General features: G+C 38.5%; 1 protein-coding gene and 1 pseudogene across 1 annotated transcript in view; one reads left to right on the forward strand and one right to left on the reverse strand.

Moving 5' to 3' along the window:
• The first annotated feature begins 392 nt into the window (after positions 1-392).
• Positions 393-27,624, forward strand: part of TAOK1 (TAO kinase 1) — a 146,033-nt gene continuing 118,801 nt past the window's right edge. The window contains exon 1 of the mRNA XM_058703970.1: positions 393-1,067. The gene's annotated coding sequence lies outside the window, so the exon portion shown is untranslated. The remainder of the gene's footprint in view (positions 1,068-27,624) is intronic.
• On the reverse strand, positions 24,247-25,321 carry LOC131497587 (L-lactate dehydrogenase A chain-like; annotated as a pseudogene).

Raw genomic sequence — 27,624 nt, forward strand, 5'->3', positions numbered from 1 at the left:
CTGCATTCCACGGAGGTTGAATTAAGATGTGTAAGAATGGGATGTTCTACATGTCAGGGCAAGCTTCTTATTCGTAAGGTTATGGCGGGGGGGGGGGGCGGATGTTTTTGGAAGAGAGAAGGAGAAGGAGAGCAGATAAGCTCTTCTTAGATTTCAGGGTGAAATGAATGCACCTGACACCCGCGTGGCAGAAGAGTTCAGCCAGCTGAGCGAGACAGGGCTGGACTAAGGCTGGGACTCTGGGCCACCCGGGAAGACTCCGCCCAGTGCAAGCACTCGCGCGCTCCCGAGAGGGCGCGCACGCGTACGCAGTCGTGTCTCGCGCAGGGTCGGGCCTGTCAGGCGGGAAATCTCGCGAGATCGGAGACTGGGATGACTGTCGGGAGGAGGGGAGTGGTGTCGGGGAAGGGGGGGGAACCTGGGCAGCGGCCGGGCTGTGTGGCTTCAGGGCTTGGAGAGAGAGAGAGGGAGGGTGGCAAAGGTAGTGAGTTGGTGCCGCCGCCTGTCTAAGGAGAGAGGAGGGGTCCCGCTTGCCTGCGCCCTTCACGGGCCGAGAGCGCGAGGCACCGGCGAACCTCTGAGGCCTCCCGGCCCCTAGGGACCCCGCCCCGCCGCCGGCCGGCCGGCCCGCGGCCTCTCTTCCCTTTGTGAGCGCCCCCTTCCCAGGGGTGGTGGTGGTGGCGGAGGGCTGTGCGTGGGCCCGCCCGCCGAGGGGCCGCGGCGGGGGACGAGAGGGCCTCGGCTGTGTGAGGACGGGAGGCGGCCGAGGCCCGGGCCGGTTCCCCCGAGGCGGCGGCGGCGGCGGCTCCCAGCACTTCCCCGCGCCATCTTAGCTGAGCCCAATCGCTGAGGGCGCCTCCTCGACCCCGGTCGTCCCCTCGCCCCCTCCCCCCCTGCCCCTTGTCGCAGAGCTTGGGCTGGGCGGCTTGCTGGGGCTCCGGGGGGGGGGGGGCGGCGGTCGGTCGCCAGGCCCCCTCCTCCTCACTCCTCGCCCTCCAGCGTAGCGGCTACCCGAGCGCTGCAGGGGGCTGCGCTTGCCTACTCCGCCCAGACCTGTCGGCGAAAGGGTAAGGGCACCTCTGCTTTGGGAAAGGGAGACATGGAGGGGGCGGGGAAATTCGGCCCACTCGGGCCTCTCCGAGTAGAAGGGATGTGGGGGTGGGGTAGGGAGAGAGACAAGGAGGGTCTGTGATTCTGTGGGTGGGGTGAAGAAGCTGGTGAGCTGGGCGCCCTCCCGTTTTGAGGGGCAAGAGCAATTACATTTCTCTTTCCTGAGGGTCACCGGAAGGGGTGGTGGAAGGGGATGTCTCGAGGAAGGTGTGGCTCTCATGGGGAGACAGGGTTGCTGTGCACCCCGATTTAAAGGCGCGAGGTCCCTTTCCTTCTCTTCTGATCCCTCTGCTCCTCCCTCTCCTCCTTTGTAGTGTCTGTATTCTTGGGAAGGGTAGCCTGCTGGATGGATTCCACCCCCGCTCAGGAAATCTATACTCCTGTAGGGGTGATGGAAGCGTTTCTCCCCCCCTACCCTTCCCCCTTCCCCATCCTTTAGTCTACTGCAATGCTGCAGAAGTCCAAGGCAGTTTCTTCATACACAGGCCCGTGTATACACTGAAGGGAGGGGGAGCAGGAGTGGGAAGTAATGGCGCTTCCCTTGGAAAGGTTACCCTTTTCCCTTGGTTTTAAATCGATAACAGTACCGGTTTAATATTCTTCCCCTGAGATCTGTCCCTGGGAAGCATATCTGTTCCTGTTGTTATTGTTGAGAAATATGGTCTCTGGAGAGGGACCCTGCCATGTTTGAACAGTTTTGATGTCTCTCTCTCGCTTTCTTTTTAAACACTAGATTGACATTTTGTGTGTGTGTGTGTGTGTGTGTGTGTGAACACGTTGGGTTTTCACTGGGATTCAGATGAAATAATTTTGTACTCTTTCATGTCCCTGTCTTTTTTTCTTTTGTGACTTTTGTAGTTTTTGAAGAATTATTAAAGATTAATGCATACAGGCAGGCCGTTTAATGGACCTTCGTTCTCTTTGAGCTGTGAATTTTTAGGGTTAATGTTATTTGTATAACATTGAAATTGGAATTTTCTGAAAATGATTAGGTTACAAACCTTTCTGTGGAGATGCTTTGTTAAGGAAATGAAAAAGAAGACATTAATTTGCCTAATTATTCTGTGAAAGGATCTGTGTTATGTAGTCATTTTCCACTTCTTTTGCTTCATGTCATATTTATTTAAAAGAAATCATCTGGTTTACAGTAGTACTTGTTTTTAGAGTAGAAATAAATAAAAATAAAAATTTTAACATCCTGGAAGTGTGTTGCAAAGTGCTTTTGTGATCAAAGAATAGTCTTGAAGTCTACTGTTCATACTTTTTTTCTTTAAGTGTTTAGATTTACTGATGAAGTGATTTAAAAATCTCATATATAAAAGTTCATAGAATTACTTTTTTTTCCCAAAGCAGTGAAGACTAAAATATGTACAGATATGAGTTGTTTTGATATTTTACTAACAAGTTGCATTTGGTGTTTAAGCTTTGCTTAGTGGGTGACTTATTTTAAAATACCTCTGGATGTCATCTACATTTAATGTTACCCATCAGACGTTTTTTGGTGTGTTTGTTGCATTTTGAAACCTGTTTTAAGACAGGGATTTAAAGATGTTAGTAGTAGTAGTTTTAGGCAACAATTTAGTTTCTGTCATTTCATGATTTTGATATAAGGAGGCACATTAATGACATGTTAAATCAGTTTTATTATTTTTCCTCTGAAAATGGAATTCTCCTTGCTTTCTTTATTTCGTTTTGATTTTTATCTAAATTTATTTTGACTTAAACAGCACTTCTCATTTGAATTTTTATTTCATGGCACAAAGCTGCCATGTGTGTAGAGTTTTGGTGTATAGAGTTTCTCCCTATATGGGAAATTATGCTGTAAAGTTTAATTCTGTATGTTGTTGATAATTCATATATATTGGCACGTATAAACCCAAGCATACTGCTCAGCAGAGAATGATTATGTTTTTGTCTTGGAAAGATGCAGGCAGAGAAGATTTGTCAGTAAAGGCTACAAAACTTAGAGAATATACACAGAATGTACATAAACTTCTTGCTATACTTCAGCGTGCTAGAACTAAGAGAGACTCTTAAGAACAAGTAAAAATAAACCCCATTTTCCATAGCTGGTAAGAATTCTAAAAGTGGTAAAAGTATCTTCTTTACCAATTAGATAAATTCATTATTAAGGAAAAACTGTCTGAGGGTTATTTCGGCTGACCTCTGATGCCACTGTTAGAGAATACTGAGAGCTGGGTTTGGTTGATTCCAGTTTAGTATGGTACTTAGGTTTCTAAATAGTTCATCGACAAAATGGCAGTGTACATCACTTCCTGTTCTTTCACAACTGACTCTTTCTCTGGATTCCCTTTTAATGACTTAACTTTTGGCATTCTGATATCTGATTTGTTAATTTGGTTATAATTCTCATGTTTTATAGATGGAAGAATTTCTAAGAATCAACTGGGTTTAATAGTCTAATATTATCTTGACAGTAACCTACCTTCCAAACTAAAAGATAGTTTCTCAAACATATTTAAACTCTGAGAGGTTTTAGAGAAATAGAACAATGTACAGAACAAAAGTATGAGTGAACTGAATAGAAAATTATTACTGTATTTTCTATAGTATAGATTTGAGGAGAACTATGGATATGGCAGTTACTTGAATGTGTGTTAATATTAAACAAACTTTCTGTATATCGAGGCACATACATATTTGGTCCCATGTTATGTCAGTCCATTAATAAGAAAGAAGCTGATTAGTTATAGAACACCAGGAAGACTAAATGCTGTTATTAACCATAAAGAGAATAATTTATTTTAGTAATTTGCTGATACTTAGTGGATATAAATACTTAGTAACTTCAGAAATTTTCTAGGGGCCAACAGTTGGCATTGAAATTAGATTTGAGATTAATCTGTTATTCATATTACCAGGAAATAAATTCTGGGTTTTTCATCTGACTGATTTGTGTATTAAAATCAGTTAATTTTTTCTTTGTATCACTTTTGGTTATCAGTAGTCTCTATTATAATAATTGTACTCATACTAGTTTAACCTTTTAGAAATTAGGAGGTTTTGGGGCGCCTGGGTGGCTCAGTAGGTTAAGCCTGGAGGCTTAACTCTTAACTCCTGATTTCGGCTCAGGTCATAATTCTCACTCCCCTTCTCTCTGCCTGCCCACCCCCCCCCCCCAAATAAATAAACTTAAAAAAAAAATTAGGAGGTTTTTTTGGTATGTATTAACTGATGTTCAGAATCATGTATGAATGAGTCTTTTCTAAAAAGTGTTGTTTCTGTAGTCAACTTCTTGCGAAAAATTGAGATTGATCTGTTAAACAGAGTGCCATCGTTACATTTATCTGCTTTTAGGTTTTTATACTTGTTATGGCTGGATTTTTAAAAATATTCTTCAAAATTTCTGGGGCGCCTGGGTGGCTCAGTTGGTTAAGCATCTGACTTTGGCTCAGGTCATGATCTCGCGGTTCGTGAGTTTGAGCCCCACATCCGGCTCTGTGTTGGCCGCTCGGAGCCTGGAGCCTGCTTCGGATTCTGTGTCTCCTTTTCTCTCTGCCCTCCCCTGCTCACGCTCTGTCTCTCTTACTCTCAAGAATAAATAAACATCAATTTAAAAAAAATATTGTTCAAGATTTGAAATTCTAAGATGTGAGAAAGATACAAACCTGTATTATTCCATTCCATTCCATTGTTGGATTGAAATATTTTAATTTTTAGTGGTAAAAATTGATGTTTAATTTCATTAAAGATGTCTCAGACCTTCTAAAAAATCCACATGAATTAAAAAGTTGTATGGAGGGACTAGAAACAGTTCTTAAGAAGAAAAAAAATTTTTGACATTGTATTTTATTGTTTTGAGAGACAGATTGCTGAGTAGGGAAGAGGCAGGGAGAGAGGGGGAGAATCCAAAGCAGGCTGTGGGCTTTGAGCTGTCAGCATAGAGCCCCATGTGGGGCTCGAACCTATGAGCACAAGATCATGACCTGAGCCGAAGTTCGACGTTTAACCTACTGAGCGACCTAGGCACCTTTTTTTTTTTTTTAAGTTTATTTATTTAGAGAGAGAGCACACTTGTGTGCACATGCACACCAGTGGGGGAGGGGCAGAGAGAGGGAGAGAGAATCCTAAGGTGTCTCCACACTGTAGTGTAGAGCCCAATGTGGGCTTGAACTCACATAAATACCTGGCATGTAAATAAAAGTATAGATATATAGCCTATTAAAAATGCCAATGTCAGTGTAAGCAACTCATTCTTTTTAGAGTTGTATATTTAAAATTTTTTTCAATGTTTATTTTTTACTTTTTTTTAAATATTTATTTTTGAGAGAGAGAGACACACACAGCACAAGTAGGGGAGGGGCAGAGAGAGAGGGAGACACAGAATTTGAAGCAGGCTCCAGGCTCTGCACTGTCAGCACAGAGCCTGACATGGGACTTGAACTCATGAACCCTGAGATCATGACCTGAGCTGAAGTTGGGCACTTAACTGACTGAACCACCTAGGAGTCCCAACGTTTATTTTTGAGAGAGAGAGAACAGGGAAGAGTCAGAGAGAGATGGAGACACAGAATCTGTAGCAGGCTCCAGGCTCTGAGCTGTCAGCACAGAGCCTGCTGCGGGGCTTGAACCCATGAACTGGGAGATGATGATCTGAGTCACAGTTGGCTGCTTAACCAACTGAGCTACCCAGGCGCCCCTAAACATAACTACTTTTAAGTGGCCTCTAACATCTTTAAAGTTGAAAAGGAGCTGAGTTTTCCTTTTGACAAAATGCAGAGTTAGAAGAAGGTGAATTATTCTATTTAGAAAGACATGCACGGGGGGTCTGGGTGGCTCATTCGGTTAAGTGTAGGATTCTTGATTTTGGCTCAGGTCATGATCCTGTGGTTTGTGGGCTTGAGCCCTGCCTTGGACTCTGCACTGATGGGTTGAGCCTGCATGGGATTCTCTCTCTTTTTCTGCCCACCACCCAGCTCCTCATGCTGTCTCTCTCTCTCAAAATAAATAAACTTTAAAAAAGAACTCTTAGAAAGATATGCAAAATTTAGTTTCTGAGAAAAGCAGTGACAAATAATGGAATGGAACAAAATATTCTGATTTGCAACCACTGATAATGATAAAACTGGCACGTAATGTATCTTAATTTCACTTAATAATATTAGCTGTGTAATTACTTTATGTAACTTAAAAAAAGTTTATTTATTTTGAGAGAGAAAGGGGAGGAGGGGCAGAGAGAGAATCCCAACAGGCTCTACACTGTCAGTGTAGCACCTGATGCGGGGGCTCAAACCGGGAGATCGTGACCTGAGCCAAAATCAAGAGTTGGTCGCTTCCAACTAAGCTACCCAGGTGCCCCCCCCCCCACCTTTATGTGACTTTTTAAGCCTTACTTTCTTCATCTATAAAATGAATATAGAACCTACTTTACAAGGTTGTTAGGTTTAAATGGGATAACTTGTTAAGTACTTAGCATATTGCCTGATACATAGTACGTGCCTAGTAAGTTGTTGGCTATCACACACTAGCTGTTTAATAAATGTTTGCAAATGAATACAGGGAGTCTAATATTTAACACTGAAGTGCATTCCATAATTTTGATTTGGATTAATACGTTTGGAGCTGGACATACCTTTTTGAAAGAAATGATTAGAATTTTTCTTTTAAGTCAGCTCCACACTGAGCGTGGAGCCCAACTCAGGACTTGAACTCAAGCCTGAGCTTCAGAGTTGGATGCCTAACTGACTGAGCCAACCCAGGCGCCCCTAAATTATTAGAATTTCTAATTCTAAGAGTAGCTTACAAACTTTTTATACCTATAGTGGACTACTGGCTAGTTCTACAAGAGATATTCTTTTTCCTTTGTGGATAAACCTTTCCTAAATAATGAAATTTTCTTTCCCTTTTGTACTTCATTTGTTTATTTAAGAGTCATTTCATGTCACTCTTCCACATCCTGGAGCTCTTTTCACCTTCCTAGCTTTGAAGGCATCCAAAGTACTCCTGCTCTCCTAAGCTTATCTTTATAGGTTCCCTTTGTACATCCTTACCTTGAAAGTGGTTTGTATTCCACAATATATTAATTAACAGACATTAAATGATGATCATATGCCAGTAAGACATGATACCTGCCCTGGAGGAATTCTGTCTTTTCATTTTTTTCCACCTCCTGAATATTTTCTTAAACTAGATACTCATGAAAGCAAGAATTGTCAGTTCCTTGGGATTGTCAGTTCCTCTAAGCTAGTGTTTTTCAAACTTTAGGTTGTGACTTAATAATGGCTAGTGAATTCAATTTAGTAAGTTACAATAACAGTTTTTTTTAATGAAAAATAATAGGAAATAATCAGAATGTGGTATGTGAGGGTAAGCATTCTAATGAGAAACTTTTTTTTAATGTTTATTGATTTATTTTTAGAGAGAGAGAGAAAGTGTGCTCACACAGGGCGAGGGGGGCAGAGAGAGAGGAAGAAAATTTCAAGCAGGCTCTGCAGGGCTCAAGCTTACCAACCATGAGATCAGGACCTGAGCCAAAATCGAGTCAGATGCTTAAGAAACTTCAGAGTTGGGCATCCCAACAAACTTTTTTTTTTGGCTGTATCTTTATGTGCTCTGGATAACCAGTTACATTTTTAAAATATGTACATTCAAGTTAGTTACCCAGTTACATTTTTTAAAAATTTCTTTTTCAACTCATCCTTTCTACCTTTTTTTAATATTTACTTTGTTTGAGAGAGTGTATTTGGGGGAGAGGTAGAAAGGGGGGGCAGAGGATAGGAAGCAGGTTCTGCACTGATAGTGAGCCTGATGTGGTGTTTGAACGCACAAACCATGAGATCATGACCTGAGCCAGAGTTGTATGCTCAACCAACTGAGCCATCCAGGCACACCCCTCCCCGCTTTTTTTAAAGTGTATATTTATTTATTTTCGGTAATCTCTACAGCCAAGGTGGGGCTCAAACTCATGACTCTGAGATCGGGAGTCACACGGTTTTCTGACTGAGCTAGCCAGGCGCTACATCATCTTTTTATGCCTTTACTTTATGTATTTACTTTTAATGCCTCTGAAGTATAATATACTTGTTTTTTCTTTTAATAAGTCTACTTTCAGTCTTTCCTGATTCTAGTCTCTAGTCTATTTGATAGTTATGTTATGCATATTCACCTTTATTAGGCTGCACATCTTGTTAGGGTACTAAGGACTCTGTCTAAAAGATCCTGGTAAGGGTACCAGCCATTTTGGGTGTGATGGTAACTTTTGAGGTGTTTATATTGGGGAACCTATGTTATTACATATCTAGAGTCATAGCCTGTGTGTATGAGTGCAGTTTCTTAGGAATTGCAAAATTTATTTTTTAAGGAAGGAAAACTTTTTATTTGGAGCATATTGAGAAAATGTCTTTTATTTTTATTTGGGGTATATGTGGATTTTAAAAATATTGCAGCATATATTTTAACAGGATTTGTAAGGTGACTATTTAAGTATATTAGATAAGTATGTTAAGTATATTTTAAAAATTTCAGTGTGCTTCAGTGCATGACATTTTACCATATCCTTATGTTTTGATTGATGTTTTTAGTCCACTTGTGGTAGCAGTTAAGAGTCTCTAGGCTGTATTTTTTACTGATTTCTTCAAATTTATTTCCACTGAGACTGAGAAATTTCAGAAAAACTTGATGAACAGCATTACTAAACAAGGGGAAGGCTTTTTCTTTGGGAAAGCTTTCTCTCTTTGCTAAACGCATCTATATTGTTGATTGGAAAGACTAAAGTTATTTACCTGTAATTATACTTGATAAGGAAACTTTATTGTTGCATAGAAACTCTGTATGGTATGTGTGATAGTATTTAACATGTAGTGTTTCAGTAATCTCATGCTATGTAAATGGTAGATGATGACTGTGATGTTTTATAATAATGGATCATCACATTATAGGAGTATGGTGTTTGTTGGTTTTGTTCCTTAGAATTTAAGGGTTCTGAGTCCCAGAGGAACAACATAATGTGCTTGTTTTCAGATTCTTTACTTTGACATATATAGTTGTTAGCGCTGATTTTTCCATTATTGAGAAAATAGAGTAATGAAAAGATCCTTCCTTTTATCTTCATTTTAGGTACTGACAAAATGTTTTTGTGTATTATGTGTGAATATTCAAGTTCTGTAAAATAATGCTGTGAAACTTTAGAGTAAAAGGACTTGAAGAAGGAAAAGATGTGAAAGTTTTCTATTTAGAAAAGGAATGTCCTATAATAGACTTGGTTGCTAGCGATGGAAAGTATAGAATTTGGGTATCTCTTCGTTTATGTGACATTTTGGTTGAACTAATTACACATATACATACAAATATATAGTAAATTGGGTGAAGAGAACCACTATATTCAAGAATAGCATGGTTTTAGAAGAAAATAAAAATATTGATATGTGAATTTTGTTTTTGTAATATGTATTAGATAATACAGTAAATTAGAAGAATAAGTTTTGCAAGAGAGGCTTATTACTATAGTAAAAGTTGTTATCCCAAAATCCTAAATAAAGGATTGTTACCAAATGAAATTTTTTCTGTCACTGGTTGAATATATAGGAAGTAAGTGCTATTTATTATTTAATAAAAAATAAATGATAAGGGGGATGGGAGTATTTTGGTTTATATTTTACTTTGTTTTTGCATTTGGTAGTTTTAGTATTGGAATTGAATTAGATTTTGTGCCTGTAAGGAGGGCCAAAATGATATTTGAAAAAAATATGTTTTTAATCCACAAGAATGGACCTACTTTGAAAGTTGTATGTTTTGAGAACTTTGAGTAGGAATCAAAGAACTTTTATTTACCATATTTGGAATGTAGATATTTCAATAATGTATCATTCTTTCAAAAATTTACCTTCAGTTGGATAATTAGCCTCCTGATATTTTACTCTAAACAACTAAATTTAACAGGTCATCTGATTGATTTAAAAGTCTTGAAAGTGCAGATCTTCATTCAACCTTCTACGGGATGGTGTGGAATATATTAGGGTAGGAATGGTAAAACAGGTACAGTAAGCAAACACCTAAAATATGTCTTATGACTCTTTGAGGTGGTACATCCAGTCATTAACAATAAAATTCTGTTTTTGAGATATGAAATGTTTATTAAATAATAAAAATGTCTATTTTTGACATTAATTTAAGGTGCACTGTTACTCTGTTAATATAAATTATATTGGATTAAAGTTAGGATTCTGGAATGGTATCCTTAAATTTTAGTATTAAATTTTTTATTTATATTTTTAAAATGTTTTATGTTTATTTTTAAGAGAGAGCGAGGCGGGGGAGGGACAGAGAGAGAGGGAGACAGAGAATCTGAAGCAGGCTCAGGCTCTGAGCTGTCAGCATGGAGCCTGATGGGGGCTCAAACTCACAGACTCTGAGATCATGACCTAAGCTGAAGTCAAGATGCTTAACCGACTGTGCCACTCAGGCACCGCTTTTATTTTTATTTTTAAGTAATCTCTACAACCAGCATTCAGGCTTGAACTCCCAACCCCGAGATCAAGAGTTGCATGCTCCACCAACTGAGCCAGCCAGTTGCTCTGGTATTCTAAATTTTAGTATCCATTATTTTACTTTGTCTTAGGTGGTACTGTGTGATGAGATTAAAAATTTTTTTTTTAATTTTTTTTTCAACGTTTTTTATTTATTTTTGGGACAGAGAGAGACAGAGCATGAACGGGGGAGGGGCAGAGAGAGAGGGAGACACAGAACCGGAAGCAGGCTCCAGGCTCCGAGCCATCAGCCCAGAGCCTGATGCGGGGCTCGAACTCACGGACCGCGAGATCGTGACCTGGCTGAAGTCGGACGCTTAACCCACTGCGCCACCCAGGCGCCCCAAAACATTTTTTTGAAACAGTGTTCTTTTTTTATTCCTTTTGATGCGTAGTGATTAAGCTATTTGGTATACTCATGCTTATCTTAGTATGGAAATCAATTTTCACTTAACACTTTTGAGATACTCAGGTTATAACTTTTGATTTGTTGGTATATACTATGAAAACACCAAATCAAAATAGTAATTGATGAAATTTGAATTTAAAGACTACCAGCTTAGGGCACCTGGTTGACTCAGTTGGTAGAGCATGCAACTCTTGATCTCAGGGTTGTGAGTTTGAGCCTGTGCTGGGTGTGGAGCCCACTTTAAATAAATGAAAAAATATCTTTAAAAGAAAAAAATAAATAAAGACTACCAGTTTAGCCAGTACACTATGTAGCTTTAGGTTTATTTTAATTAAAATGAGATTCATTAATAACACATGTATTTATTATATATTTTGAGTCCTATATTCTAGGCACTGTGTTTATCATAATGACATCTATTTATTATACATTCAAGTGCTATTTGCTAGGTGCTGTGCCAGGATACAAAAAATGAGTTAAGACTGGATTCCTCCTGTAGTTCAGTTTAGTTAGGGATATAGACTTGCAAATAGGTATTATACAATAATTCAGTGCAAGATTTCTCAACCATGGCAGTATTGACATGTTAGGGAGGATAATTAATTGTTATGGGGGGGGATCTGTGCTGTGTATTATGATATTTTGCAGCATTTCTGGCCTTTACCCATTAGATGCCAGTAGCACTCCCTGCCGCCTGTGACAATCAAAAATGTCTAGACATTGCTAGATGTCCCCTGGGGAACAAAATCACTTCTGATTGAGATGCACTGGTTTAGTCAATGCTAAGGTTATGGGAAGTGGAATGTACAAAGAGCTGTTATAGCAAAAGTAAAGGTAGAATTTAATGTTATAAGAGCTGTTATAGCAAAAGTAAAGGTAGAGTTCAGAAAGCTGGAATGAGCCCTGAGGGAGTGTGATTTTATCTAGGTCTTAAAGAAAAGTAGGACTGGAAAGGATATCAAATACCTGAGAGCATGAAAGATCAATATCTAAGAAAGGGATTCATAGTTTGTGGCTATAGGTTATTTATAGGGTTAGGGATGGATATTTGGTAAAAAATTACTTTGGGGCCATCTTAGTTCTTTTAACTGTTTAATTGAGGCATAATTAATGCACCAGACTGCATAAATATGAAGTGTAACATTATTGAATTTTTGCAGATGTATACAGTCATGTAATCACCATGCAGAATATGAAACATTTCTAGCAGTTCTTATAGTTATTTTTTGAAGGACCATTTTTGCCTATGTGAGAATCATATAAAAGCAGGAGTGTATTAATCAGATTTGTGTTTTGAAAAGATTACTCTGAAGGTATTATGGAGAATAAATGGGCAGAAATTATATGTAGGAAGATTGGTTAGAAGGTTATTACAGAAGTCTAAATAAGGAGAGCTGACATGATGGATTTGAGAGACATTAAGGCAGAAAAATTGATAGGATAGGGGTTTACTAGAGGTAAGGGAAAGGATGTGTTGAGGAAGACTTTGTTTTGTAAGCAAACAAGAAAGATAGTGATTTTGGCTTTGGTTGCGTATTAGGAAAGACTAGGTTATGTTGTGGTAACAAACAGTTCAGGACTTTTAGTGGCTTTTAACAGTACATTTTTTTGCTTGACATGCTATATGTATAGTGTGGGTTGGTGGGGGCTTCTGCTTGTTCTTGCTATGCAGGGTCTCAGACTGATAGAGGCTCCATTTTATTTTTTTTTTTTTTTTTTTTTTAAATTTTTTTTTTTAACGTTTATTTATTTTTGAGACAGAGACAGAGCATGAATGGGGGAGGGTCAGAGAGAGGGAGACACAGAATCTGAAACAGGCTCCAGGCTCTGAGCTGTCAGCACAGAGCCCGACGCGGGGCTCAAACCCACGGACCGCGAGATCATGACCTGAGCCGAAGTCGGCCGCTTAACCGACTGAGCCACCCAGGCGCCCCGAGGCTCCATTTTAACACATTGTTCGCGATCTCCATGGCAATAGGAAGGAAACTGTTGCTAATAACTCACTGGCTCTTAAAGTGTCTGGAAGAGGGTCATGTCATTTTGGCTTATTCATTGGCCAAAACAAGTCCTATGGTCTTAACAGATTACACAGAAGAGGTAAGGAAGTGTAGTCATACTGTGCATTCTGAAGAAGAGAACTGAAATATTTCAGCCATAGTAAATATTTGCCATATGTTGAGTTACAGCTTATTTAGTCTTTTAAATAGTTAATTATGTTGAAATTTATGATAAGAGTTTTAGTAGTAGTAGAGCTGCCAGTTACTGAACATTTATTTGTGTGTGTGGTACTTTAAGATATATTTTTGTTTTGGGGCGCCTGGGTGGCGCAGTCGGTTAAGCGTCCGACTTCAGCCAGGTCACGATCTCACGGTCCGTGAGTTCGAGCCCCGCGTCAGGCTCTGGGCTGATGGCTCGGAGCCTGGAGCCTGTTTCCGATTCTGTGTCTCCCTCTCTCTCTGCCCCTCCCCCGTTCATGCTCTGTCTCTCTCTGTCCCAAAAATAAATAAAAAACGTTGCAAAAAAAAAAAAAATTTAAAAAAAAAAGATATATTTTTGTTTTAATCTTTTACAACATTTCTGCAAGGTAGGTGGCAGCCCCATTATATACTGGGGAAACCGATGCTTGAGGTTAAAGAACTTACGATTGTGTAGCCAGTAAGTAATGGAGCCAGGAATATGTCTGTAAAACCTGAGCTAGTTGTACTCTACCAGGTTAAGTAGAATCTACATGGCAGTAGGGTAAAGGGAGGAAAAAAACTTTTTGATTGACTAATCAATTACATATTGCTAATTAGACTTAATTTTTGGAAAAGAGTTTGCTTTTAAGTAATCTCTACACCCAGTGTGGGGCTCAAATTCACAACCCTGAGATCAAGAGTTTCACGCTCCACTAGCTGAGCCAGCCAGGCAGGCACCCCTAGACTTAATATTGTTAATTAGACTGAAGTGAATTAGCAGTGGTGTTCTTCCTGTAAATGACATTTCTCCAGAATATTACTGAGATTTCACAAGTTTAGACTATTTCACTACATTTTAAAGATTCAAAGATTAAAAGCTGCTGTTTTGTATTCATTAATTCTCTTTTTACCACCTTCTGATATCTACCTATATCATAACAGAGTTATTAATGTTTGAATATGAAAATTTTTCATCACTTCTTTGTACGTGAAATACTAGTGTATGCAGTTTATTTCTCTGTTTCTCTTCCTTAGTGAGAATTTCCTTTCAGGTATGGGAATTACTAGTCTTGGGGTATTGATAATTAGAATTAGAGGGAATGTGGCTGTTGGGAATAGAAAAGTCAAGGAGAAGGCTGAGTCAAGATTTTATAAAAAAAAAACTTTAGTAAAGATTAAAGGAAATAAATCTGATTTGTAAAACTGTCTTCCAGCTTCTAACGAGGCAAAGAAAGAGCTTATCTTTTAGAGGCTAATAGTACTTTTACATGAAGTTAATGGACAGAGCTAAGAGCTAAGGCTCTCTATAATGGCAAAGGCCTGTGAGAAGTAAATTAGTCAAAGTATTTCCATCATACTTACATCTTGGCACCACGGTTGTCTTTGGGAAATCATCAGCTTTTGCCTTAAAGTTGGAAAAGGCCTTAAATAATGGAAAGAGGTTAAATTATTTAGAATAAGTTATAACTGTTCATGGTATAAAATTTAGAATATACAGGGGTGCCTGTGTGGCTCAGTCGGTTAAGAGTCCGACTTCGGCTCATGTCATGATTTCATAGTTTGTGAGTTCAAGCCCCACATCGGTCTCTGTGCTGACGGTGCAGAGCCTGGAGCCTGCTTCAGATTCTGTGTCTCCATCTCTCTCTCTTCCCCTCCCCTGCTCACGCTCGCTCTCTCTCTCAAAAATAAACATTGAAAAATTAAAAAATATATATACAAAAAAGATATACCATGGAAAGTAAGTTATCCTTCCATGTCTATCCCCTTCCCACACTGTACCCCTTTGCACAAGCAATCATAATTTCTTATCTATCCTTTCAAAGATGGTTGGTATTAAACATTTGAACGGTGGATTAGGCAGGAGGAGAAAAACCTCCTAGTATGCATGTCTGCAGAACAGCAGTACACATTTACAAGCACTTCAAATGAGAGACATGAAAAATTTAGAGTTTAGGAGCATCTGGCTGGTTCAGTCGGTAGAACATGCAACTCTTGGTCTTGTGACTATAAGTTCGAGCCCCATGTTGGGTGTAGAGACTACTTAAAAGTAAAATATCTTAAAAAAAAAATTTGTAGTTAGTAAATTACTTGTGTGGTACACATGGGAAATTTAGGATATGTAAATGTTATTGGTATTTTTTAGCAATTTAGTGTGTGCAAAAATATGCAAAAAATTTTCTAAGAGCATAAATATACCGGTGATCTTAGTCCTCCTGATCTTGTTTGCTTTTTTAATATTTTAAGTGCCAAAAAAACATCAATTTTTTTATTAGGTCGATTTTCAGGGAGCAGGACTTTGAGTTTAGAGAGAGACTCGGGGTGCCTGGGTGGCCCATTCGGTTAAGCATCCGACTCTTGGTTTTGGCTCAGGTCATTATTTCACGGTTCATGGGTCTGAGCCCCTTGTCCAGCTCTGCTCTGACAGAGTGGAGCCTGCTTGGGAGTATTTCTCTCTCCCCTCCTCTCTCTCCCCCCTTCCCCCTCTCTGCCCCTCTATCCCCAATAAATAAATAAACTTAGAAAAATGTTTTTGAGAAGTCTCAAGGAGAATAAATATTCATGTGTGGTTCTAAATGTCTTCCTTGTAATGCTTAGTGCTATTTATTGTCCTCTTCTTAAAAATTTTATTTTACTGGCCCCTTACTCTAAATGTCTCCAAATGCCTGCCTGAAATGTCTTGTATTTCTTCAATATTCATAGATATGCTAGTTTCAACACATATAAAATGAACTCATCTTTTTCATTTCCCCTTGCAAAAGGTTCCCCTTATTTACCAGTTTCAAAGTTAATAATGTTTTTTTTAGTCAGCATTACCAAGGTATAATTTACTTGCAGTAAAATTCACAAATTTTTAGTGTTCAGGTAACCGTCACCCTAGTGACAACAAAGAGCATTTTTCTGTTCCCTGGAAATTCCCTATAACCCTTTGCAATCACTCACTCTATTCCTAGGCAGCCACTGATGTGATTTCTATTACTGTGAATTAGGTTTGTCTTTTCTAGTTTCATAGAAATGTAATCATACAGTGTGTATTGTTGTTGTTTGTATTCTTTTGGCATAATGTCTGTGGTATTTATGTTGCTGCATGTATTATGGTTCATTTCTTGTATTCCTTAGTACTATTCCAATGTTTTGTTATACCATAATTTATTTATCTGTTTACTTATTGGTATTTGAATCATTTCCAGATTTTAGCTATTACAAGTAAAGCTGTTATGAACATTTGTGTGCAAGACTTTTATGGCCATTTATTTTTATTTCTGTTAACTTTTCTAAAACCTTGCAAGCTAGAAACTTTGGGATTGTTTTTGATTCTTTTAACCTCTATTCTCACCTGTATTCATCCAGTAGATTATGAAGTTATGGATTTTTTTCCTTTGGAATATGTTTTATTCTTTGTTCTCTTTTCCAAGTATCTTTAACATTCTTGTGAGAAAGTAAGTACTTTTTATTTTGTGAAGCCTTATTTCAGTAGAAGATCAAGGGTGATGTAGATGGTGCCTTTCTGAGTGAGGTTTATAGTTAGGTAGGATTGCAGACTGAAATTGGTCAGAGGATGATGCTGACTTTGAAGTTTCATGATGGGGCAAAGAAATGTTACTGTTGGTCTCTGGTTTTGTAGAAACCAAAGAGAATGCCAGTTGTGAGAATGCCGGTTTTAGTGAGAATGCCAGTTGTGAGAATGCCAGTTTTAGTTTCTCTTCGTTTTTGTTTTGTTGTATATTCATAGGTATGTATGTTATGGTAAAAAAAATAAGTTTATTGTCATGGGGAAAGTTCTCATTGCTGTGTGACCTTGAGCAAATTACTTAACCTTTTTGGGCTTAAGTTTCATCATCTGTAAAATGAGGATAATAATAATACCTGTCATGTAGAGTTATGAGAAGGATTAGATGCGTTATTATATGTATAGTTGGTTCTTAGAACAGTACTTGGTATAAAGTGTTAGTATTATTACCTTGAGTCCAAGTTACTTTATTATTTTATTTTAGAGAGCGCACGAGCAGGGGAGTGGGGCAGAGGGGGGAGAGAGAGAGAGAGAGAGAGAGAGAGAGAGAGAGAGAGAGAGAGAGAGAATGAGAATGAATCTTAGGCTCCATGATCAGCGCAGAGCCTGACATGGGGCTTGATCCCATGCCTTTGGGATCAAGACCTAAGCCAAAATCAAGAGTTGGATGCTTAACTGACTGAGCCACCCAGGTGCTCCAATTCTAAATTACTTTAAGGGCTATTTTTTCCTCTCCCATTTCAGTTCCTCTTACATATTAGTGTGATTTATCTCCTGACAGACCACTCTTCTGTTAACTGTTCAAACCTACAAAGGCACTGTATTATGTGGCAACTATTTGTGGGTCTTTCTTTCAATTGTGGTAAAATATACAGTGGTTAGTTATACAAATGAAGTTTTACAGATGTACCTATCACTCAGATTAAGCTAGAAAAAGTTTCTAACATTCCAGATTATCATAAATTACTTTTGCAAATATATCTTTTTTTAAAAATTGAAGTATAATTGACATATAACATTATACTAATTTCAGTTATACAACATAATGACTTAATATTTATATAGCAAAATGATCACCACAATAAGTCTGGTTAACATCTGTCACCATACAAAGTTACACATATTTTTTTGTTGTGATGAGAACTTTTAAGGTCTGGTGTCTTAGCAACTTTTAGATATGCAATACAATATTATTAACTATAGTATGCTGCCTTGATAACCACCAATCTGTGCTCTGTCTCTGTAGATTTATTTGTTCTGGATATTTCATATAAATGGAATCATATAAAACCTTTTGTATCTGGCCTTTTTCATTTAATATTATTTATTTAAACATTTTTAAGTGTTTATTTTTGAGAGAAAAAGAGAGCACAATCGGGAGGGGCAGAGAGAGAAGGGAACAGGGTATCCTAAGTGGGCTCTGCACTGACAGCTGAGAGCCTGATGCAGGGTTTGAACTCATAAATCATGAAATCATGACCTGAGCTGAAGTTGGACACTTAACCAAATGGGCCACCCAGGTTCCTCTTTCACTTAATGTTTTAGAGGTTCATCCACATTGTAGTTTGTATTAGTACTTTATTCCTTTTTATGGCTTAATTCTACTCGATTGTATGTACATACTACAGTTTGTTTATTCATTCATTTGTTGGACGTTTGGGCGATTTTTACCTTTGGTTGTTGTGAATAGTGCTACAATGAACATGTGTGTGTGCACGTGTACTTCTTTGAGTACCTGTTTTCAGTTCTTGTGGGTGTATACCTAGGCGTGAAATTGCTGGGTCATATGGTAATTCTGTGTTTTAACTTTGAGGAACTGCCAGGTGTTTTTCACAGAGACTAAACTACTTTATGTTTCCACTAGCAGTGCACAGGGATTTTGGTTTGTCCACATCCATTCCAAGAGTTATTTTCCGTTAAAAATTAAAAAAAAATTATAAGCCATCCTACTGTGTGTGAGTGCTACCTCTTTGTGGTTTTGATTTGCATTTTCCTACTAAGGACATTAACCATCTTTTCATTTGCTTATTGGCCGTTTGTATATCTTCTATGGAAAAATATAAAACTTTTGATTCTCAAAGAGGTATGCTTAAGTTACCAAAAAAAAAAAAGTCTGGGAAGATACAAAATATTTGGTGTTACTATGTAATTAAGTGCCAAACTGTTTGGTACAAATACAAAGTACTATGGGTAGTTAAAAAGAAGAGATTGTAAAACAAAAAGAAGGGATATGGTGACACTAGTTTAAATTTTCTTAAGAGTATAAGACTCCTTCCAACATTATATATAATTAGAAATGTTATCATATTTTATTTTTTAATTTAAATTTTAGTTAACGTACAGTGCAATATTGGTTTCAGGAGTAGAATTCAGTGATTCATCACAACAAATGCCCTCCTTAGTACCCATCACCCGTCTAGCCCATCTCCCACCCACCCACCTCCCTCTGTCAGCCCATAGTTAGTTCTCTATCATTAAGAGTCTTTTGTGGTTTGTGTCCCCCTCTTTTTATTTTCCTCCCCTTCCAATGTATTCATCTGTTTTGTTTCTTAAATCCTACATATGAGTGAAATTATATGGTATTTGTCTTTCTCTGACTTATTTCACTTAGCATAATACATTCTAGCTCTGAGCACGTCATTGCAAATGACAAGATTTCATTCTTTTTGATGGCTGAGTAGTATTCCATTGTGTATGTATCACATCTTCTTTATCATTCATCAGTTGATGGATATTTGGGCTCTCTCCATAGTTTGACTATAGTTGCTAATGCTGCTATAAACATTGGTGTGCATGTACCCCTTTAAATCTGTATTTTTGTATCCTTTGGGCAAATACCTAATAGTGTAATTGCTAGGTCCTAGGGTATTTCTATTTTTAGTTTCTTGAGAACCTCCATACTGTTCTCTAGAGAGGCTGCACCAGTTTGCATTCCCACCAACAGTGCAAGAGGGTTCACCTTTCACCACATCCTTACCAACACCTGTTGTTTCTTGTGTTGTTAACTTCAGCCATTCCGACAGGTGTGGGGTGGTATCTCATTGTGGTTTTGATTTATATTTCCCTGATGATGAGTAATGTTGAGCATCTTTTCATGTATCTGTTAGACATCTGGATGCCTTCTTTGGAAGAGTGTCTATTCATGTCTTTTGCCCATTTCTTGACTGGGTTATTTGTTTTTTGGGTGTTGAATTTGATAAGTTCTTTATAGATTTTGAATACTAACCCTTTATCAGATATGTCATTAGTAAATATCTTTCTCCCATTCCGTAAGCTGCCTTTTAGTTTTGCTGATTGTTTCCTTTGCTGTGCAGAAGCTTTTTATCTTGATGAAGTCCCAGTAGTTCATGTTTGCTTTTGTTTCCTTTGCCTTTGGCGACGTGTCTAGTAAGAAGTTGCTGTGGCTGAGGTCAAAGAGGTTGCTGCCTGTGTTCTCCTGTAGGATTTTGATAGTTTCCTGTCTCACATTTAGGTCTTACATCCATTTTGAATTTATTTTTGTGTATGGTGTAAGAAAGTGGTCCAGTGTCATTCTTCTACATGTTGCTGTCCAGTTTTCCCAACACCATTTGTTGAAGGGACTGTCTTTTTTCCATTGGATATTCTTTCCTGCTTTGTTTGAAGATTAGTTACCATATAGTTGTGGGTCCATTTCTGGGTTTTCTGTTCTGTTCCATTGATCTGTGTGTCTGTTTTTGTGCCAGTACCATACTGTCTTGATGACTACAGGTTCGTGATATAGCTTGAAATCTGGAATTGTGATGTCTTTTTCAGGATTACTTTGGCTATTCGAAGTCTTTTGTGGTTCCACACTATTTCAGGATTCTTTGTTCTAGCTCTGAAAAAATGCTGGTGGTATTTTGATAGGGATTCCATTAAATGTGTAGATTGCTTTGGGTAATATAGACATTTTAACTATGTTTATTCTTCTAGTCCATGAGCATGGAATGTTTTTCCATTTCTTTGTGTCTTTTTCACTTTCACTTTTTTTTTTTTTAAGTTTATTTATTTTTGAGACAGAGAGAGACAGAGCATGAATGGGGGAGGGGCAGAGAGAGAGGGAGACTCCAGAGAGCATAATTAGCACAGAGCCTGACATTGGGCTTGAACCCACCGAACCACAAGATCATGACCTGAGGCCACGTCCAGACTCTTAGCTGAGTGAGCCACCCACGTGCCCCTAGGTGCTTTTCTTTTTAATGTAAGCTTTAGAATACGTTTGTCAGTTTCTTAAAAAAAAAAAAAAAAAAAAGACCATTAGTCTTTTGAGATTATATGGCATCTTGGAGAGCGTTTTGGAGAGCATGAATACCTTAACAATATTGATTGAGTCTACTGGTCTACCAGTAGAGCGTATCTCTCTGTTTATTTAGGTTATCTATGATTTCTGTCATCAATGCTTTGTAGTTATCAGCATACAAATTTTGCACATATTTGTTAGATTTATTCCTAAGTAATGATTTTTGATGTTATTGTAAATGTTACTTTTTTCCTCCAAACTTCTGTTTTGCTACTACTGTGTAAAAATACGTTGATTTTTGTGTATTGACTTTGTATTGTACAACCTTAAGAAATCACTTACTAGTAAGTTTGAGAAGCTATTTTATAGATTATTTGGGATTTTCTAAGTAGACAGTTTTGTTTATGATTAAAGATAATTTTCTTCCTTTCCAATGTGAATGCTTGCTTATTTATTTATTTATTTATTTATTTATGCATGCCTTATTGCACTGACTAGATCCTTCAGTACAATCTGGAATAGGTGTGGTGAGAGTGGATATCCTTGCCTTGTTCCCCATCTTATGGGAAAAGTACTTAGTCTTTCATCATTACATATGATGTTAACTGTAGGGTTCTTGTAGTCTTATAGATATTCTTTATCAAGTTCAGGAAGTTCCTTCTATTTTCAGTTTGCTGAGTTTCTGCCATGAATGAATTGAACTTTGTCAATTTTTTTTTTTTTTTGCCTCTACTGAAATCATATAATTATACTTTTTTTAAGTCTAATATAGTGAGTTATATAGGTTGATTTTCACTCCAGGGATGAACTCCACTTGGTGATGATACATTATTATTTTCATAAGTTGCTAGGTTCTATTTACTAATACTTTGTTCAGAGTTTTTGCATTCATATCTAAGGGAGATACTGGTCTGTAGATTTCTTGTTCATATCTGATTTTGGTATCATGGTATTGTTGACTTCTTAAGTTAAATTGCTAAGTGTTTATATGCTAGAACTGTTTATGTAGAACTGATGTGATTTTTTTTTTTTTTTAATGTTTATTTTGAGACAGTACATGCAAGCATGAGCAGGGGAGGGGCAGAGAAAGAGGGAAGGAGAAGAATCTCAAGCAGGTTCTGCACTGTCGGCACAGAGCCTGACCAGGGCTGGATCCCATGAACATTGAGATCATTACCTGAGCAGAGATCAAGAGTCAGATGCTTAACTGACCCACTCAGGTGCCCTGATGTTATTTCTTTCTTAAATATTTGGTAGAATTTAGCAGTGAAACCATTTGGGTCCAATTTTATTTGTGACAAGGCATTTAAATTCAGTTTATTTAGGAGCACCTGGGTGGCTCAGTTAGTTAAGCATCTGACTCTTGATTTGGTTCAGGTCATGATCTCATGGTTCATGAGATCCGAGCCTTACATCCGGCTCTGTACTTCTAGCACGGAGCCTGCTTGAGATTCTCTCTCTTCACTCACTCTCACACTTGTGGTGCACACACACACTCTCTCTCTCAAAATAAATAAATAAACATTAAAAAATGCAGTTTATTTATTTATTAAAAATATTTTCTCTCATTCCTTTCATTCTTTTTTTTTTAATTTTTTAAACATTTTTTATTTATTTTTGAGACAAAAAGAGACAGAGCATGAACGGGGCAGGGGCAGAGAGAGAGGGAGACACAGAATGGGAAGCAGGCTCCAGGCTCTGAGCCATCAGCCCAGAGCCCGACGCGGGGCTCAAACTCACGGACTGCGAGATCGTGACCTGAGCTGAAGTCGGATGCTTTAACCGACTGAGCCACCCAGGCGCCCCGTAAAAAATGCAATTTATTTAAAACAAACATAGTTAGGGGCACCTGGCTGGCTCAGTCCAAAGAGCATGTGACTCTTGATCTTGGGGTCATAAGTTCAAGCCTCACATTTGGTAAAGAGATTACCAAAAAAGTAAATAAACTTAAAAAAAAAAAAAAAAAAAAGTAAAACAGTTATTTAGGGTGTCTATTTATTCTTGAGTTAACTTTGATAGTTTGTGTTTATCAAATTAACTGATAAAATTATACATAATATTCTCTTATAATTTTATTTAAAGTATATTTTTGAGTGAGTGAGCGAGCCATGTGTGAGTGTGAGAGTGGTGGGGAGGTGGGGGACAGAGGATCTGAAGCAGGCTCTGCAATGACAGCAGAGAGCCTGATGTGGGGCTTGTACTCAGGAACCATGAGATCATCATCTGAGCCGAAGTTTGACGCTTAACTGACTGAGCCACCCAGGAGCCCCTGTCTGTAGGGTCTGTAAGTGATAGCCCCTTTTTAATGCCTGATACTAGTAATTTGTATCCTTTCTCTTTCTTTTTGGATCAATTGGCTTGAGATTTATCTATTTTATCTTTTCAAAGAACTGGATTTTGGTGAAATTGATTTTTCTCTTGGCTTGTTTTGTTTTCAATTTCATTGGGTTTTACTCTTTATTATTTTCCTCCTTCTGCTTTTATTGTATTTAATTTGCTTTTTTTTCGTTTGTTTTGTTCATTTCCTAAGCTGGATGCTTATGGTGTGACTTTACATCGTTCTTGTTTTCTAATGCAGGGATTTAATGTTATAAAATTTCCTTTTAAGTACTTGTTTAGTTCTGAACCACAAAGTTTGAATCCTGTTTCCACTTTTATTCAATTCAAAATATTTTTTTTATTTTCCCATATGCTTCTCTTTGACCTACCACATGTTTTTATTTATTTGTTTATTTTTTACTGTTCAAAGTCTATTTGGTATTTTAATTGGTATGACTCTTGGATAGTTGGTTGCATTGTTTACATGTAGATCTTTTTTTTGTTTTGTTTTGTTACAGTATGGCAATGTATACTATTCTGATATATATAGTACACAAGATCTGTTGGAATAGTTCTGCACAATATATGTAATATTGAATGTATACTTTGGATCCCAGGATGTGGTTAACTGGAAAAAAAAGTTATATGAGGCATGTTGGGTGAAAGAACCAGGAATCATATATCACACACAGTAAACACATATATGATTTGAAGAACAACTGTAACATATGCAGCAATGTCACTGGTGCCTCCGAGGTGGTAGAACTATTTTATATTTTACATTAACCAATTTAGGACTACACAAGGTAGGTATCATCCAGTATCAGCATATGGCTGCAGGGTTTTATGAGCTATTCTGTTTGCAACTTGAGGAAACTAATGTTATTCCTAGATCATTTTAATAATTACTAGAGTAACATAATAAGGACAATATATACAACCTCCAACTAAAATCCTCTTGTAGCCTAAACAGTGAAGTGGTACAATAGTAGAAAACTTTAAAACTGCAGTTCTTTTTGGATCCCCCTGAAGTGTATCTGTACTCTTCTTTAAGTAGGCCTCTTCCTCAGGAGTCAGATTTACCTTCACAACGTCTGAGATTCCATTCTGTCTCAAGGAACACAGAGGAAGACATCATGTTTTATTCCATAGAATCCCTTAATCATGGTGGAAATTGGATGCACCCACCTAAGATTCTTCATTATACTTTCTGCCAAATCTGCCACAGGATGTGTAGTCTTTCCGTTTGATGACCTTACACGCACTGTCAACCACCTGTTTCTAAGCCTCTTTCCACTGTTACTTATCTGCATTAGTGTCTCTGTCAGGGTGCAGATACTTCTGGGAGACACCAGCAACATTTGCTCCATGCAGGTACACTAGAGTCTACATGCTCACCAAGGACCCACCCATGACAGCTTAATGGCTGAACTCCCAGCCTTTCCCCCATTAGGTAATGGAGCCAGACTGAATCCAGATTGCAACCACTTCCAGTAACACAGTGTTTTTGGAAAGGTGCTTATCTTCCAAGCCACACGTGTCAAGATACCCACCGGATTGGAAACAACAAGCAACTTGCAGTTTAGGCTCTATTTTACAATAATTAGAAATGATGAATTTAAATATGTTTGCTTTACGCTGGACAGTCTCTTACTAATAGGCCCCAGCTGTGATAATAACCAGCTTGGAGTTTGCAGTCATGTTACAGTCTTTACCAGAGGCAGTTTTTGGTGTTCTAAGGAAAAGGCTGCCGTGTTGGAGATCCATCATCTGTCCCTTCAGTTTGTCTTTCATGATATCAGTAAGAGCAAGTTCATTTTCCAAGTCCTTCATTGAGAGACTGATGGCAGGACCCTGGTTAAATTCTTGGTTTCTGCTCAGGTCATGATCTTCCAGTTGTGAGATCGATCCCCTTGTGGGGCTCCGTGCTGAGAGTGGAGCCTGCTTAAGATTCTCTTTCTCTTTCCCTCTGCCCCTCTACCCGTTCACAAACTCTATCTCTCTAAAATAGAAAAAGAGACTGATGGCACAGGCCATGCCAACAGCACCAACTCAAAAAACTGTAATCTTACTCTTGGGGTTATGGCCTGCCTTCCTTCCTTCCATCCTTCCTTCCTTCCCTCCCTCCCTCCCTCCCTCCCTCCCTCCCTCCCAAGCTGATCCTTGAGAATTGCCACATTGGATTTAGAACCAAAAGGAATTGAGGGTACTTATTAGGTCAGGTGGTGTGCACATGTGTGGCATTGGATCTAGACTTGGTGACAGTGGCTTCAGTACCCCCACTATATGTTATTTAGAATTGTGTTGTTTTGGGGCGCCTGGGTGGCTCAGTCGGTTAAGCGTCCGACTTCAGCTCAGGTCACGATCTCGCGGTCCGTGAGTTCGAGCCTCGCGTGGGCTCTGGGCTGACAGCTCAGAACCTGGAGCCTGCTTCCGATTCTGTGTCTCCCTCTCTCTCTGCCCCTCCCCCATTCATGCTCTGTCTCTCTCTGTCTCAAAAATAAATAAACGTTAAAAAAAAAATTTAGAATTGTGTTGTTTAATTTCCAAATATTTAGGAACGTTCCTGATTTAGTTTCTAATTCTGTGTGGTCAGAGAATACACTCTGTATGAATTTAATTCTTTTGTATTTGTCGAGACTTTTTTTTTTCCTTAAAATTATTTTTAATGTTTTTATTTTTTTAAAAAAACCTTTTTTTTTTAACGTTTATTTATTTTTGAGACAGAGAGAGACAGAGCATGAATGGGGGAGGAATGGGGGGGAATGTGTCAGAGAGAGGGAGACACAGAATCCGAAACAGGCTCCAGGCTCTGAGCTGTCAGCACAGAGCCTGACGCGGGACTTGAACCCATGGACTGCGAGATCATGACCTGAGCTGAAGTCGGCCACTTAACCGACTGAGCCACCCAGGCGCCCCTAATGTTTTTATTTTTGAGAGAGAGAGAGAGAGAGAGAGAGCGCACAAGTGGGGAAGGGGCAGAGAGAGAGGGAGGCACAGAATCCAAAGCAGGCTCCAGACTCTGAGCTGTCAGCACAGAGCCTCACATGGGGCTCTAACTCATGGACTGTGGGATCCTGTCCTGAGCTGAAGTTGGATGCTTAACTGACTGAGCCACCCAGGTACTCCTGTTGAGACTTTTTTTTTTTTTTTAAAGATTTTGTTTTTTAAGTGATCTCTACACCTAATAGGGGGCTGAAACTCAACCCCAAGGTCAAGAGCTGCAAGCTTCACTGATTAAGCCAACCAGGCACCTTGTTTTGACTTGTTTTATGGCTGGGTGTATGTCTGGTTTGGTTAATGTTACATAAGCATTTGAGAAGAATGTGCATTCTTTGTTAGATGGAGTGCTTTATAAATGTGAATTAGGTCAAATTATTTGAGTGTTAAGTTTCTGTATCCTTATTGATTTTCTGTACTTGTTTGTTCAGTTATAGAGAGTAATTTTGGAATGTTAAGTATAATTTTTCATTTGTCTTTTTATGTTCTTAATTAAAAACATTTTTTTTAAATGTTTATTTACTTTTGAGAGACAGAGACAGAGCGCAAGCAGGGGAGGGGCAAAGAGAGAGGGAGATACAGAATCCCAAGCAGGCTCCATGCTGTCAGCAGGAAGCCTGATGCGGAGCTCGAACCCACAAACCATGAGATCATGACCTGAGCCAAAGTCGGACACTCAACCAACTGAGCCAGGTGCCCCTCATTTGTCTTTTTAAAGTTTTGTCTGTTTTTCTTCATGTATTTTGAAGTTTTATCAGGTGCATATGCATTTAGGATTGTGGCATATGTTTTAATGTTTGTTTATTTTTTGAGGCAGAGAGTGTGCATGCAAGCCAGGGAAGGACAGAGAGAAGGGGGCGGGGGTGGACAGAGGATCCGAAGTGGGCTCTGTGCTGACAGCAGCGAGCCCATTGCCGGGGCTTAAACCCACGAACCTTGAGATCCTGACCTGAGCTGAAGTTGGAAGCTCAACTGACTGAGCCACCAAGGCACCCCCATGCTGATATGTTTTTGACATGACAGTTTTAGATGTGAATTCTACATTCTTACTATTTTTTTTCTGTAGGAAATATGTCTTTTCTCTGACTAGTCATAAGGCTTTTTATTATTGGTTTTTCAATAAATTGACTATAGTGTACCTTCATCTTGATTTGAGGTTATCCTGGAGGTGTTTATTGAGTTTCTTGAATCCGTGGGATTAAAGTTTCCATCAAAATTAAGAAATTTTTGGTCATTATTTCTTCTAATAATTTTTTAGTTCATCTTCTTATGTGGTACTCCAGTTGCATATATGTTAGACCATTTAATATTGTCCCACAGTCACTGTGATCCTACACATTTTTTCTTTTTTAATTGTGCTGTTATATGGTTTTTTA

This window comes from Neofelis nebulosa, chromosome 16 (genome assembly GCF_028018385.1).
Source record: "Neofelis nebulosa isolate mNeoNeb1 chromosome 16, mNeoNeb1.pri, whole genome shotgun sequence".
NCBI classification, from domain to species: Eukaryota; Metazoa; Chordata; class Mammalia; order Carnivora; family Felidae; genus Neofelis; species Neofelis nebulosa.